The sequence below is a fragment of the Pteronotus mesoamericanus genome, unplaced genomic scaffold, assembly GCF_021234165.1.
Source record: "Pteronotus mesoamericanus isolate MK-2021 breed Mesoamerican mustached bat unplaced genomic scaffold, CSHL_Meso_final contig_121, whole genome shotgun sequence".
Classification (NCBI taxonomy): Eukaryota; Metazoa; Chordata; class Mammalia; order Chiroptera; family Mormoopidae; genus Pteronotus; species Pteronotus mesoamericanus.
In genome coordinates, this window is record NW_026555046.1 from 1,003,158 (window position 1) to 1,018,287 (window position 15,130).

The following is a 15,130-nucleotide window of genomic DNA, read 5'->3' on the forward strand; positions in this document are numbered from 1 at the left end:
GTAAAACAAAGTTTGAGAGGGAAAATTGTCAGATCTAGGAAGAGAAAAGAGAAACATGAAGAAGAAGGGAGAAGGAACATAAAAAGACAGTAAGGGAAGTAGAGAGAGGTGGTAAGAAGATGAAGGAAGAGAGGTGAGGATGTTGAGAGTCAGGATGCTTGTCCATTTGTTTTGATCAGAAAGATTTCTTGAGTATCAAAGGAGGGGGCCAGGAGGGTGGATTTCAGGAGTTTGCCCCATCCTTCCCACATGGGAGACCTGTTTTGGCCACCTTGATCCAACATGGCCAGATTCACCAAAAAAAGACTCAGTTAAGCCTCCTTTCCAATGCTCTTTTTCTTCAACTACCTACTTTGCTCTAACCCAAAAGATGACATTTCCTTCCTTCTCTTCCAAACCCAAGAGTTTTTCCAGATCAACTGTGATTTAGGAGACTCCTCTAACAGTCAATTCCTAAAGAGAAACCTGTGAATATACCCAAACCCTTCCCCCAACACCAGAAGCTTCGGGAAGTCAGTCCTGATAAAGCCATGGCCATCTTTAAATGCCACCAGGGACCCAGCTAGGAAATTCCATTCCTTATCAACAATCAGGCAGAGTTTTTTAGATAGAATTAAGAAAATCAGTCTGTCGCATGTGGCTCTTTTTAGATATGGATTTAAAAATACAGTGCTTTCATGACACCGCATGACACTGTGTGACTGCCTGTGTCCAAGGCATAAGTGCTGTGAAGGTGGGCCCTATGTATCATTGTGGCCTCACCGTCAGGTGACAGACACAGGGTCAGGTACTTCATAAATACTCATAGAATGAGTGAACAAGTGGATGGACAAATGAATGAATACAAATATCCCAGAAGACAAACATGGGCAAAAATCAAGAATAAAAATGAGGAATGTCTTTAGAGAATAATTCACTTTGCACAGCAAACCAATGTAATGTTCTTTGGGATCTGATGCCATTGAACATTCTAATGTAGTAGATCCTGAGCTTCATTCCTCCTCTTCCATCACTGGCCTCTTTCCCTCTTCCACATAAGTGCTGCTTCCACAGCAGTGAGAACTCTCCTCATTGTTTTTGCTCTCTAAATCCGTGTGAACACACAGCTAGCTGCATAGTCCAGGATGAGGCCAGGTTAAGTCAAGACACAAAAGCCAGGGAGGAGACACTTCCAAGCATGTCTGCTAAGAAGGCGCTACGCTATCTGACATAGGCTCCTGGTATTAGTGAAAGGCCTTGGGCCTTCTATAGACACAGTGTTCCCATAAAGCAAAGATCCTCACCCTCAACATTCTTCATTAGTCTAGCCGAACTCTTTCTTTTAAACAAAAATTCTGGTGAAAGTGAGAGGGGGGCCAGTTTGAGAGTTGTTGCTATTTTTAAAAATATAACAATGTACCTAGAATTTCCTTGAAACTGATTTTTAGATTATTGGTGAAGTATAGGATTGACTATACCTACAGCGATAAGATATATTTATCGATCAACTGAATGAAACTGTACTGAGCATACACCTATGAGCAGGGGTCAGGGGTATATTACAATTTGATATGTAAACCAGTAACTTTCCAAAAAAAAAAATCTTGGTTTGTCTCTGATAAAGAAATGTTTTGCATGAGAGACAATGATTGAATACTGCTATCTTCCAAATAAACTTTTAAATATGGAATAATGAAAAGAAATGGGAAAATAATAAATGTCAAGTTTATGATCTTAAGTCTATAAATGTACAAACAGTGACACTTGTTTTAATGTCCTACAAACTTTTAAATTCCATCGATAAGAATATATGAAGTAACCATGGTTTTCCACATACTGTCTTACGTAGTGGGAGACTGAGATAAGACATACAATTTCTGAAAGAGTTCCAGTCCAGTTCTAATCCTAAAGAATTTAAATCACCTTTAAGATACCATCTTGTAATTTAATAGCAAAACATGCCAGTTCAGCCGATGCTGGACAAGCATAATTATGCAGGCTAGAATGGAGGGTTGCCTCAGGTTCATAAATCATCTCATTGTTGGGGGCTTAAGGAGAGAGCCCACCCTACAGCTCCACCACTGCCTTCCTGGGAACATGGGAGCAAGTTAGTTATGTGTTCACTCTCTTTCACAGTCTCCTCCAATCTCCCACAGGCAGCTTGTTCTTTTGCTCCACTCAGTCTGACTGGTCTTCAATCCATTATGACCCCCGACTGGCCTTTTCCTTTGGTAACCCTCAATTTCATGAAAGACTGGCCTCCTTATTCTGTCCCCCTGCCGCTTCATGGTGTTTTCACTAGCACACTGCACAGAATCTTGTCACGATTGCTTGCACAAGTAAGCCTTATTCATTCCAAAAGCTGTATCATCAGATATAGACAGATCTATTTTCTTTCTGACTAAAAACCTAAATATTTACAGACTTCAAGGATGCCCTCTGACATAAATTTTATTAACCCACTGAAACAAGGCAGCTGCTCCTCTTACTGGGCACAGACATCACTTGCCTCACTTGGTACCATAAGCCTAAAGGAAATCTTTAAGTCACAGGCTAAAGCAGGGCAGTAAAGGTATGGATTATGAAGGCCGAGGACAAATGTGATAACATGTGACGTCCAATTTCAGGCCAGGCCATGAGAACTGGGCTAATGGTGGAGAGAACAAACGCTGCCCCAAACCTCTCATTAGATCTCCAAGAGGACAACCATATTTACAGCAAAAAGGAAATCAAGACCACCAGTAGCAAAGGTGTGATGGAATCTTACAAAAGTGAGAGTGAGAACAGAATCAGTAGAAGAATCAATATACATGCGTCTGAAAGCCTGAGAACCAGGAACACTGATGGTGTAAATTCTAGTTCGAAAGCCAGCAGGCTCAAGAAGAACTGATTGTTCAGTCCAAGGCTGAACGCTGAAAAGGACCATGGCCCAGCTATGCGGTCAGACACGCGAAGTTCCCTCTTGCTCAGCCTCAACGTTATATCCAGGTCTTCAACTGATTGGATGGGACCCACCCACAATGACAAGGACAATTGGCTTTAATCAGTCTATTGATTGCAATGCTAATCAACTGTAGAAACACCCTCACAAACACACCCAGAAATAACATTTGTGTCTGGGTACTCCATGGCCCAGTCAAGTTGACATACAATTAACCGTTGCAGGGGCTAAAGTCCAAATCCATAATTTAAAACAGCAGAGCCCATTCACTTGACTAAACCCAAAATCACATTGCCAGCTTGGCTTCCTGGAAGAGCAGGCTTTTGCCCACTTGAGAAGAGCCCAGGTATTTTGTTCAAGATGGAGGAAGTGGCCTCTCAGTGTAATTCCACATGATAAATGGGCTTTGTAAAATTCTCGTAATAAAACTACAGGAAGTATTCAATATCTCTTTTTGTTTACCCAAGCGCAAGGAACTTTGTATCTCAGGGCATCTGAGTCAGACAGAAACTTTCCTATTCCAGCCCCCGTTGCTGATAAATGAGGCAGCCTGAGTCCCAGAGGCTGGGCAACTGACTCTTGGTGTGAGCAGGAATAGAACCCAGTCCTTCTGAGCCCCACTCGAGTTTTTTCAAATATCCTAATGGGTATTTTAATTTGCAAGTTAGATTCTTTTCAATACAGGAAATGACTTAACAAGCAATCTTGGGTTAAAGTATACAATGAAATATCAGGTGTGCTCTCAATAGTTCAGTGGTTAGAACTCAGGCTCTGGAGTTAAGCTATCTGTGGTCAGATCTCAGGACCACCATTTAAAGACTGGAAAACCTTCAGTAAAAGTTACTTTAATCCCTTTGTGCTTCAGTTTATCTGTAAAAATGAGGACAGTACCAAGTAGGTATATACCACTTACGATGTTCAGGCTTGATAACAGCTCTGCGAGAAAGACACTATCATATCTGTTTTCCAGTTGAAGAAACTGAGGCATGGAGAGATTTGGTGACTTAGTTAAGGTTGCACAGCTTGTGGATGAGGGACCGGGACAGGGACTTGGGCAGCCTAGCTCCAGTGTATGCACGCCCACTAGCCCATCACACCTGCCTTCTGGCATATTTGTGCATATTAAATGAAACTGTGGACACAATTGCCTAGAACAGTGTCCAGTCCTCAGTTAGCCAACTTAGTCCTTATCAACATGCTGCTGAGTGAAAGCATTTTAAAGCACAACTTTAAACACTAATAAACACTGTGGGAACCCAATTCTAGACCTTCATTGATAACCCTTAAAAATTCAGGATCAGCTAAATCTGGAAAACATGGTGAAAAACATTTTATATAAATGTACAATGTAATGTTCTTCATTAAGTTTGGTTCTGTGGAAATTTAATTGTCCAACCAGAAGTCCCTGTACTTCTAAGACTTGCCTCAAGTGTTTTTGGTCTAAAATTCCCTTCAGCATAGCAAAGTCCTCCCTCTAACATATTACTGCAAAGCCTGGGTAAGAAGGAGCAGTGCTGAAGATGCCAAAAGGATCTGGTCTTTTGTTTTGAACACTGTCTCCTAATTATAAACCCACACTGTGATTCATGTCCAAGGTAGGTAAATGCAAGGGAGTGCAGCCATGGAAGGCAGCTGTGTGCCTTTCGTTTAACCTGGCTCCACTCCTTGGGATAGAAACCCACGTTGGGATTTGAAAGTGAATATGATTGTTCTTCATTTAAAATGGGAAACAACATTTAACAATCTCTGTCGGCAATGCCAGGTACGCTAAGATATCAAACAAGTGCAACTTAAGATGAGAATTTTTTTTTTCGTTTAAAGTACCCCATTTTGTTAAACGCAGTGGTTTAGTTTTTTAATTTCTGCATGAGTTAATGCCATGAGCTCACACCGCAAACTCCACTTCTTTCTGCTAAACGAAAAGGTTCGGACACCCTGCACAGACAGATGGGGGCCAGAGTCAAGGTCTTAGAGGTGGAAGAACAATCACGTCCCCATGCTGGGACCCTTGGCTAGGTTTTGCCCAGGGCTTGCTCATGGGTGGCACAGCCCCTGCTTGGCCACCCAGCGATGACCCATCTGGCCTAGACGCGGACTGCAGTCCTCCCTCTGAGTATGGGGCGGGGGTCCCTCCGGCCTACAGTACCCCCCAGGCCTCCCCACTGCTGTCAGCTTCCCTCTTCCCGAATCTTCTCCAACCGCTCGGCTCCCCTGTCCGGGGTCTCTCCCACGGCTTGGCTTCCCCGTCCCCAAGCTGTGCGGGTGAAGCCCGTCTCCTTCCCGGCGGCCGGGACCGTGGCACTCACCGCGAGTCTGGCAGGCGCTCTCGAACGGGCAGGACGGAGGTCCCCGTTGGCAGCAGCAGCTGCTCTAGGATGCAGCTCTACAGCCTGCTGAGTGGAACGCAACCTCCCGCCCCGGCGAGCCGGTGTGTCATTTGACCATATAAGGAGAAAGACACACGCCTCCCAGACGCTCGGCGCGCGCCTGCGACGGGTGCGGGCGCCGGGGGAGCGCCCTCGCTTTCCTGGTCTCTGTGTGCCAGCCCCGGACTGAGGTCTTTGTTACCTTTGGGCTTTTCCTTCGTTCCCTCGGGGTCTGTGACCGACTGGGTGACGCCAGGTTTACCCTCTGTCGATGGCTCAAAGGGTTGAGTGTTGGGCGAGGGCCCTGGGACGCCGCGGAGGCGACTTAAGGACCTGCCTGAAATGAGAGGCAGGCCGAAGCCTGAGAAGGCTCCGTGGACCTCGGAGAAGGAAAAACTACTTGATTGTTCTCTCTTGGTTGACACTCACTGGCTAGATAGTTCAGAGGCTCTCCAGTGGGCCTCCGTGCAGTCACAGAACTTGAGAGCCACCATATTAGCTCCCACTTACTGAGTACTAGCTCTCAGTGGTATCGTATTTGATCCTCACCCTTTTGAGGCAAGGCATTTTATGCTAGGACCACGCCACAGAGATTTGCTCAGAGCCTGGGGGCAATCTTTATGCCAGTTGAGATTTGAACCAGAGTCTGTCAGATAGCAAAAGCATGCAAGGATCTCACAGGAAATGAAATGCCCCTCATCCCATGGGTCACTTCAGTGCCCTCCAGAAGGCTAAGACAGAAACCCAGACAGAACTGGGTGTGGTGAATCCAGCCCTCCCTCTCCCTTTCCTTTCCTGAACCCCTCAGCTTCTCACCAAGATGGGAAGTATGGTCTTCTAATCTGAATTCCCACTCACAGCCAAAGCAAGCCATTATCTTGAAATTCAGAACAAAGTGTGTGTAGAAATGCCTTTCTCTCTGACAATATGTAGATTTGTTGTCTGTATAGCTGAAAATTACAAAATGATCTAATTTTCAAATGGTAAGTCTAAAAAAACAACTTTAAAAATTATTGAAACATTTTCTGCATTTATCTTCTTTCTTTTGGCTAACTTTATTTAGTTTTCTCACTTGTGTTTTTAATTCATTTGTTTTCATTTTATTTTTTATTAATATAGTCATTTAGTTCTATAAATCTTTTAATAACTGCTTTAACTGTGCCATATATATTCTGATATGTTGTATTTTCTTTATTATTATTTTAAGAAATTCTGCAATTTAATTTTGTATTTCACCTTTGACCTAAAGGATAGAAAACCATATTAAATGAACCTGTGAGGATGTAATTAACAAAATCCAGACTGTGGAAGCAAATTTATCCAGTTTCTACAATAATGTCATAGAAGAAAGAAAGGAGGAGAGAGATGGAGGAGGAAACCAAAAGATTAAAAAAAGACTTAACAAACTGCAGTGAATGGGTAGACCTAAGAAAAGACTATTTAAAAAATGAATTTTCATGAAACAATCAGGCATTAATAAATTAATAAACTATTATTTATTTTAGATGTCATAATTAAGTTACGCAGACACATTGTTTAAGTTCTTACTTTGCAGAAGTAATACCAATTGTTCACCAGTGAAGTAACATTATGTCTGGGGTTGCTTCAAAATAATTTGAGTTGCAAGGGATGGATTGGATACACACACAGACACACACTATGTGTCTATATATATATGTGCATGTATGTATATGTTCTATATATATATAGTATCTGCCATGGATTAATGTTAAATGTTGAAGCTGGGTGTTAGGTATGTGAGGTTCATTATACTAGTCTAGTGCCTTTCATAAGGCTTGGAAAATTCCACAATGAGCATTTTAAAATTATAAATACACATACTATTTGCCCTTAACCCACCATTTCCCTTTACAGGAAAATTATCTTACAGGTTGATTTGCTCATGTGTAAATTGATATTCACATGAGAGGAGTTATTATGAAATTGTTTATAATAGTAATGTACTAGACCATGTTATATGTTCATTAACAGGGTCTAGTTAAAAATATTATATGTTATATTTTAAAATTATTACTATGCATCTGTGAAAAAGAGCAAGGTAGCTATTTGATTGATTGACTTGACATGATCTTCAAGATATATCAACGAAAAGTAGAGAACACTTTGTAGATAGTGAAAACTATTTGTGCTAATAAACAAAAAAAGGAAGGGAAGAGAACAACATATACATTTAATGTGGTTGCCCCTGGGGAGATATTGGGAGGACTGGGAGTACTGAGTGAAAGCAAGATTAAATTTTACTATATATCCTTTGTTTCTTTTAAATTTTGAGTTATATAAATGTATTATCCATTCAAATAATAAAAATATTTTAAAAATTAATACATGCACCTTTTTTAAGAAAAATATGAAACAAATTTGTTAAACTGAGTTTATAGAAAGTCAATAGGAGATTTGCTAGAAGTAAAGGAAGGAAGAATGCAATTCCGGGTTTAATGACTTGCACTTTTCTGAACAATTTTAATCAAAGAACAAACAAAAATAAAATTTCATAGAATATTCTGGTAAATGTATTTTGAAAAGTTCTATCTTGTATACCAGTGTATTCCCCATACCTAGCAATTGTGCATGGCACATGGTATGTGCTTAATAAATATAATGAATGAATGGATGAATTGCAGAATAATTGTTTAAAATGTAACAAATCACTCCTTTTGTAATTGATTATAGTACCATGTAACAGATAGAGTATTATAGAAAATATAACACAATCTAAGGCAGTACAGCCTGATCTCTGGGATCAGGCCTGGATTTGAATCCCTATGCTACTTATGACTAGCTCTGCAGCTTGGGGCAACCAAAAGACCCTCAGTCTGCTCTTACATAAAACTGAACTAATAACCTATACATTGCAAAATTGTTGGGAAGAACCTTTCACATAATGCATATAAACCACTTAATCACTATTAGTCCTTGGCACATAGTAGGCTCTCAGTTATTTGATGGTAAAGGACAGATGAATCCAGAATAAGAAGGAAACATGAAGGTGATTAAAAGGTACAAGCTCCCAGTTACAAGATAATAAGTACTGGGGATGCAATGTACAGCATTAGGGACTATAGTTAATATTGTATTGTATGTTTGAAAGTTGTCAAGAGAGTAGATCTTAAAAATTCTCTTCATAAGAAAAAAACTAACTGTGTGGTGATGGATATTAACTAGATTCACGGTTGTGATCACTTTGTAATGTATACAAGTATTGGGTCATGATGTTGTATACCTGAAACTAATATAATGTTGTATGTCAATTATGTGTATTTGAATTTGAAAAAGAAAACATTCTTAATTCTCATCAAAAAGGAGAATTAGGTTTAGGTGCTATTATAAAGATAAAAGGTTGCCTTTTTTGAGGTAAAAATTCTTTGTAATAGATATTTTAAAAGGCTAATTCATGGAGAAAAAAATAAATTGTATTTTCTGGGAAAGGGTTCAAGTAATAACTCTGATAGGTTATTCAAGTTCTTCTGTTTACTTCAGTTCTCCTGTAAGTCTTTCACCAACCAGCACAGCCCTAACTTCTTCCTCTCTTGCTCTGGAGGTTTCAGGGAGAGGCATATCTAGGAAGGGAGGAAAGAAAGCAAAGAATTTATGGTGTAGGCCAGTGGTTCTCAAAGTGTGGTCTGGGATCGGCCACAGCAGGATCACTTGGGAACTTGTTAGAAGTAAACATTCTGGGGCCCAACTCTGTTTCAACAAGTCCTCCAGGTAATTCTGAAGACTGACAGTGCTTCCGGATAAAATGCCCTTGATGGATTCCTACTGTGGACTCAGTAACTTACCTAAAACCTAGGAGATGTCTGTTTCTATGGGCGGAGGGAGTGTGAACAGAGATAGACTAAGCATAGACAAGACTCAGGAACTCTATATCCAATAGCAAGTGTTACTTATTCTGTCAGGTAAAAAATTTACAAGACAAAGTTCTAGCCTGTGTCTCAGTGATATAAATGCTGAAACTTAATTATCTCCACAGAGAGGACCCAGAGGAAGGCAGAGCTTCCAGGAATGGCCAAGGACTGCAGACCAGGTGGTGGGTGGTCAGGTGGACCAGGGAGCCCAGTGGGCCAAGACCCATGGCACTAGTTCTAGGACACCCGATCATCACCAGGAAGAAAAGGTAACCTATGAAAACACAGTGTAGGGTGGTAGGATACAGTCAGACCTCCATGCCTTAGTGACACAGCAGACCACTTCAATGAAGATATTTAGAGCACTTTTATTCCATTGAAGACGGGATATCTCACAGACAGTTCCACCTACTCAAACCCTGGGCAGGAAACTAGTAGATGATTTGCCCTTGATTCAAAGGTAATCATTCTTAATTGCCTCAGATAATTGGAGGGTGTCTCAGATTATAAAACTTGTGGTCAAAGGGTGAATTCTCCCCATGCTCCCTGGCGGAAAGTGGGGTCAGGAGGCAGGTCTTTGGGAGCTTCCCCATGACACAGCACCAGACCCTAGTGTGGTGGCTCAGACACTTGGATTCACCTTTCCTAAAAGCACTACCTCCTGAATGAAGCAGGAAAACCCCTATGGAAGATGACTCTGCAGGCAGGATGGTTACCTGCCTATGCCAACGACCTTGGTCTGGTTACAGCTACATTCTAGTAGGACTCAGACATTGGTCCCTTGCCTGTTAGACTTTCAGGAAAAAATTAGCACTCTGTGAAGGCAAACTCTTTTCCTTTGCTTCCCCTTTAGCCATGCTCTGGTTAGGAGGGAAAATGCTTGGCTCTTCCTTAAGACACAGAGTTTCCATATCTCATTTCTTCACTCTTTTTTTTTCACCAGCTGATTTAATGGATGCAAAGTGTGAGTGATTAAAGTCTGAAAATATGTCTCACTCTGAGTCAAATCCACAAACAATTCCATGAGTCTCAGATTGCCATTATTGGTTAATCTTATTTGGAGCATTTGATACAAGTTTCCATGCGGCTTTGATAACTCATTAAGAAAGTTTCTCATTGGTGGCTTAATGACCAATAAAATGAAACCATTCACACTGCAGTTGTTGTCAGTTGTGGGTCAGTAAATGATGCTGGACTGTTTCAAATGACAACTATTTATAATGTAGATTCAGAAAAAGTTTGCTTCTTATTTGAGATCTTTGCCTCCGATTTCAGTCCTTTTCTTCTGTAATCCATTCACCTCCCTGCTTGCCAGCAGTTTTTTCCCTCTTATCAGCTATTCCAAAATCCATTTAAAAGAAGTGTTACTAGGACTTGTGATCAAGATAGTGGCATAGGCAGACATGGCTGGCCTCTTTGCACAACCACATCAAAATTACAACTAAAATATAGAACAACCATCACAAAGAACCATGAGAAATCAAGTTGAATTGAAGTCTGACAACTATGGAATTGAAGAAACCACATACATCCAGACTGGTAAGAAGGGCACAGATGAAGAACAGGCTGGTTCTTCACCTACTGTGGTGGATAAAAATTCAGGAGAGAGATTTTGGGAGTAAGGAGTTCCAGCCCCACACCAGGCCACCCCCGGCCTAGGGTCCCCAGAACTTCTGGCTACAAAAACCAGTGGGGATTGTGTCAGCTGAAGAAATTGCTAGAGCCTCAAGCAGTTCCTCTTAAAGAACCCAAACACAAACTCACCTACTCTGACTCACTCCCCCTGAGCTCCAGTATCAGAGTAGCAGCTTGAAGGGCACCAGTGGCATAAAGAGAGGAACTGAAGTGTCTGGCATTAAGGCGAGCACAGACCATATTCCCTTTTCTAAACCCTCCCCCCACAGAGCTGGTAAGCTGATGCCATATCTGAGAATCCATCAACCTGGCTAACACTGTTTGACCCACCTTGGAGATGCCCTGAGACTCTGCTCCATCAAACTTACAGGCCCACCCAAGTTGCTTTTCCATGTGAATGCCAGTCTTGGCTCATTTCTCAGAACTTCCTAAATCTTCTCAAACAAGCAACAGCCAGCCTCAGTGATTCCCGGGCCTGGTACTAGCAGCAGCCTGCCTATATTCACAGCTAGGCTTCACTTGGGAATCTCCAAGACCAGAACAAGTAGCAGCCACCTCGGATGCTTTATAGCTCAGGCAGGGTGGCCCCAGGAAAAACACAGGTTGGGGCTGACCTTGGCCTACACCACCTGGGAAACCCCAGGATCAGCACACCCAGTGGACAGCTACAGACCACATCGGAGCACCACCACCCTTCCCCTGCACAGCTCGTCCTCTGTGGACGCCAGAGATTGGTGGTCAGTGGTCACAGCCTATCCTTACAGCTGACTGGCCAAATCCCTCCCATTGACCTGCCAACAACAATAAGGCTCAACTACAAGAGGAGCGTGTTCTCAGCTCACATGAAGGCACACCTCAAGTATCCAACTTGGATGGTAGGGAAGGCTGTGCCACTGGCCCTAAAGGACACCTACTACATTAGGCCACACTACCAAGACAGGGAGTCATAGTAGCTCTACCTAATACATAGAAACAAACACAGGGAGGCTGCCAAAACAAGGAGACAAAGAAACATGGCCCAAATGGAAGAATGAAACAAAACTCCAGAGAAAGAACTGAACAAAAAATGGAGATAAGCAATCTATCAGTTGCAGGGTCCATAACACTGGTTATAAGAATGTCCAAGGAACGTAGTGAGAACCTCTATAGCATAACAAAGATCAAGTCAGAAACAAAGGCTCCACTGATTGAAATAAAGAACAATGTACAGGGAAACAAGAGTAGAGTGGATGAAGCCGAGAATCAAATCAATGATTTGGAATATAAGGAATAAAAACAACCAATCAGAACAACAAGAAGAAAAAAGAATATCCCCAAATGAGGATAGTATAGGCAGCCTCTGGGACAACTTCAGTATTCCTACATTTGTATCATAGGGGTGCCAGAAAGAGAAGAGAGAGAACAGGAAATTGGAAATCTATTTGAAAAAATAATGAAAGAAAACTTCTCTAATTTGGCCAAGGAAATAGACATTCAAGTCAAGGAAGCACAAAAGAGTCCCAAACAAGACTGATGCAAAGAGGCCCACTCCAAAACACATCATAATGAAAACGCCAAAGGTTAAAGATAAAGAGAGAATTTGAAAGCAGCAAGGGAAAAGCAGTTAGTTTTCTACAGGGGAGTTCCCATAAGACTGTCAGCTGATTTTTCAAAAGGAACTTTGCAGGCTAGAAGGGATTGGAAAGAAATATTCAAAGTCATAAAAAGCAGGGACCTATAGCCAAGATTACTCTATCCATCAAAGATATCATTTAGAATCAAGGGACAGATAAAGAGCTTCCAGGCAAGAAAAAACTAAAGGACTTCATCATTACCAAACCATTATTACATGAAATGTTAAAGGGACTTATTTAAGAAAAAGAAGATCAAAACGATGAACAATAAAATGGCAAAAAATACATATCTATCAACAATTTAATCTAAAAACAAACTAAGCAAAGAAGAAAAACAGAGACAGAATCATGGATACAGAGGGAGTTTTGATGGTTGCCAGACGGGAAGGGGATGTGGGGGAATGGGTGAAGAGGTGAGGGCATTAGGTAGTTACAGAATAGTCATGGGGATGTAAAGTACAGTATAGGAAGTGGAGTAGCCAAGAACTTATAGTTATGACCCATGGACATGAACAATCGTGGGAAGATTGCCTGAGGGAGTGGAGGGTGCTAGGTGGAGGGGGGCAAAGGGGTAAAAATCAGGACAACTGTAATAGCATAATCAATGAAATATAATTAAAAAATTAATAATAAATAAAAATAGAAGTGTTACTAAGGTCTGCTTACACTTGTCAGAACCTTATTTCAAGTGAGCCATATTTGCTTCCTTTTTTACCTGAATCTCTTTTTACTTTCACAGTCTCCACCCTCCCTGTCCTCCCCCACCCCCGGCCATTTAGAAGAGAAGTTTACCTGTTCTTTTACATGTATGGTCTCTGACAATTCTTCCTGGCATCTCAAAATGGGAACTTTTCACACCTCACTCATTTTTCAGAACGTTGATTTTAAACCACACTGAAATTCAGTTATTATTAATGAATTAACTTTATGAGTTAATACTTCAATGTTAAAATCACAAGCTCTTTCTCCCCTGCAACCAAAGTCCTTTTGTACTATTTCTCCTTTGATCAGGGTCATTAACAGAAAAACCACTGGTCTAGCTAGGGAGGGCCAGGGAGCCAACCCCTAGGAGGGAAGTCTGGAGCTTGAGCCCAGGATGCCCTATGGAGCAGTGTGTGTGCCCCAGGTAACAAACGCCCTTAACCTTTTTGTCCCCACTATCTCACCTGGGAAACAAAGGACATACCACCTCTCTTCTTACCTTAAAGAGTTATTTCAAATTACTTAATTTTTCTCAAGTCATTTTTATGGCTAATAAATAATTGAACATTTTCTAGAATATCTCCTGTGGCTAATTCTTCACCATGGTGTAGATTGGTGTGAGATGAAAATCTGAATTGTATGTTGCTTTATGTTCTTCTAAAAAACAAGTTAAGGGGTATCTTCCACCTATTTCAGAAAGTCCTTCAACATTGGACCTGAGACAGAGTTTTCTGGAACAGCCAAAAGCTTTCTGCATCATTGCAATGATAATTGTTGAAATACCAGGAAAAGATTTTCTAAAATAACTGACCTTCAGCATATACTGGCAGTACTATCTGCTCCCCCACCCCCACAATATGCTTTAAAATTCTGGGCCATCCTCTGAACGATATTTTTGGAAATTTCTGCACAGTGAAAGATGGTGAGCAATTACTCTGTAACAGTCCCAGATTAGTCATGAGCCTCCCTGTAGGGATGGAGGGGGCTCCAGTGGCAAATGACCATGAGATACCTAAAAACATTCTTCTAGGTGTTCTTTTTCTTTCTCTTTTGCCTTCATTTCAACAATTTGAAATTATATTTTCATCTTGCAGATGGCCATACTGTAGTCTAGTTCCCTGGCTTTGTTAACATTGTATGGACTCAGTTCTCACTCTCACCTCTTAGTGTAGAGTGTCTACTTCCCTGTGCTTTGATTGGTCCCTTGAATTTCCAGGTCATATTAAAAGCAGATGAAACACATGCTTGAGAGGTGTGTATGTTTGGAAAGTTATCAGGTCAGGAAAGCAGGGAGTGTGATCCTAAGCTAGGAGGCCTTTGAGACCTTCCAGCTCATCCTCTTTGCTCCCATGTGCTCCACTTGCAGCCGGGGTAGAGGGGGAGCAGGAAGACTCCTTTTTGCACTGTGCTCTGCCTGGCAAATTCCTGTTTATTCTTTAAAATGCAGATAAAGTATTTCCCCTATGAAGGCTGTGCAGGAAACTGATCAATAGCCTCATTTTTTTATCATTCCATACTGTCCCATCATTCCCTTCTTTACAACAACAGGAGTGTGATCCCTTGTGGGCAAGGATTGAGACCTTCATTTCTATATTCTCTACAATTTATAACTTGGTCAATATTTTACTGAACTCCAATTTTTTAAAAATACCTAATCCAATATAAGGTAGCCATACAAGGGGTCACATGGGCCTATCTGAAAATCAATCAATCAATCAATCAATCCAGCTCATTGCCCATTTGGGCAGTTCAGCTATCTGGGCTTTGCACTGAGAGCCAGCTTAGAAACAACTTGAATTAAAGCAAGGCACAAGGGCCTATCCTTCTAGAGGGCATCAGAGGTTAAGAAGCTGAAAATGGGGCTGCAGGGATCAGCATGGGGAAGTTCTTGGGATAGTGCCTCTATCTCTAAGACTCTAGGTCTTCATGAAGTTGGGGCTGCTCCTCCTGACCTGCTCCAGCTGCTGCATCCCATCTGGGCCTTACTCAATAACCACTAAGACTGCTCCTCACTGAGGGACTTCCTTG

General features: G+C 41.6%; 1 protein-coding gene across 1 annotated transcript in view; it reads right to left on the reverse strand.

Moving 5' to 3' along the window:
• The window catches only part of FHL2 (four and a half LIM domains 2), a 39,368-nt gene extending 34,069 nt beyond the window's left edge, over positions 1-5,299 (reverse strand). Inside the window, exon 1 of the mRNA XM_054585784.1 lies at positions 5,227-5,299. The gene's annotated coding sequence lies outside the window, so the exon portion shown is untranslated. The remainder of the gene's footprint in view (positions 1-5,226) is intronic.
• Between the last annotated feature and the right edge of the window lie 9,831 nt (positions 5,300-15,130).